This window comes from Hypanus sabinus, chromosome 16 (assembly GCF_030144855.1).
Source record: "Hypanus sabinus isolate sHypSab1 chromosome 16, sHypSab1.hap1, whole genome shotgun sequence".
Lineage (NCBI taxonomy): Eukaryota > Metazoa > Chordata > Chondrichthyes > Myliobatiformes > Dasyatidae > Hypanus > Hypanus sabinus.
Window position 1 is genome coordinate 63845680 of NC_082721.1, and position 1427 is coordinate 63847106.

A 1427-nucleotide genomic window follows, 5' to 3' on the forward strand; every position below is an offset into this window, starting at 1 on the left:
TTAATCACATTCCAGGGATCAGCAACAAATTTAAAAGAGATGGTTGCAACTCATTTTGACACTCACTAGGACACTGGAAAAATATCATTTCACATTTATAAAAGCTGTGCTTGAGAAAGTGAGAGGACTGCTCTATACAGCTTGCACATGGCACAGAATGAACACATTAGTCTCTTACAACCTAGAATAATGACTTGAATAAAAGTGGAGGAGATCGTTGCCAATTTTTCAGTGATACAAAGGTGAGTGGGATTGTGAGAGTTGAGGGGTGAAGCCACAGGGATATAGATATAGTCAGCAAGCAGGCAATGGCAGCTGCGATGGCCGAGTGGTTAAGGCGTTGGACTCGAAATCCAATGGGGTTTCCCCGCGCAGGTTCGAACCCTGCTCACAGCGACTCCACATGAATTGTTTTGACAGAATACTGTAAAGTGCCAGCTATCTGAAGATGAGAGCTGAGTTCTTGCTGCTGCCTGTAAGGAGTACTCCCCGTGACTGCATGGGTTTCCTCCAGCTGCTGCAGTTTCCACCCACATTCCAAAAGATGTATGAGTTACAGTTAGTGAGTTGTGGGCATGCCGTGTTGGTGCCAGAAGTATGGTGAAACTTGTGGGCTGCCCCCCCCAGAACATCCCCAAATGGTGTTGGTTGTTGACACAAATGGTGCATTTCACTGTAGGCTTGTGTTTGTGTGCCACCCAGATAGTTCATTCCATACGTAAGTACATTGAGGCTGTACAGAAAGGAAAACAGGATGCAGGGTTTAATGTACAGATACAGTGCAGAGCAGGTAGGCAATTAAAGCACAAGGATCATAACAAGGTAGATTGGGGTTGCTATGGTGGTGCCAGAATGTGTGGTGACACTTGTGGCTCGACCCCAGCACAGCCCAGGTTGTGTTAACACAAACAACTCATTATGTTTTGATGTTTTGATGCTTGAAGAAAGGCTGTGTATTTCAGCTCAGTACGGTGCAGTGTAGGTGACCTAATTAAAACAGATTGCATTTGAAGACAAGAGACACAACAGATTTGGTGTTAGAGAGTTGGTAAAATTCTATCTTCTCCAGAACATAACAGTACATTTCTACACTGGCATCACAGACAGCATCTTCACATCAGTCATTACAGTCTGGTTTGGTGCAGCATCTACTCATGATAGACGAAAACTACAGCAAACAGTCAGATCAGCAGAAAAAGTAATTGGCTGCAATCTACCATCGCTGTATGTGACCAGGACCATGACATGCATAGGAAAAATCACTGCAGACTCTACCCACCCTGCAAAATGCCTTTTTCCAAAGCTCCCTTCCTGAAAGCAATATAGAGATTTTAAAACAAAAACTAAATGCCACCTTAAAAGTTCCTACCCCAGAAGTTAGCTTGATCAACCATTCTAGTTAGCCATCCACACCCCTTCTATCTATT

The 1427-nt window shown here is 43.9% G+C and overlaps 1 non-coding gene across 1 annotated transcript; it reads left to right on the forward strand.

Annotated features, from left to right (window-relative positions):
• The first annotated feature begins 314 nt into the window (after positions 1-314).
• Positions 315-396, forward strand: trnas-cga (transfer RNA serine (anticodon CGA)). Its single transcript has one exon. It is a non-coding gene; the product is annotated as a tRNA-Ser (tRNA).
• The last annotated feature ends 1031 nt before the right edge of the window (positions 397-1427 follow it).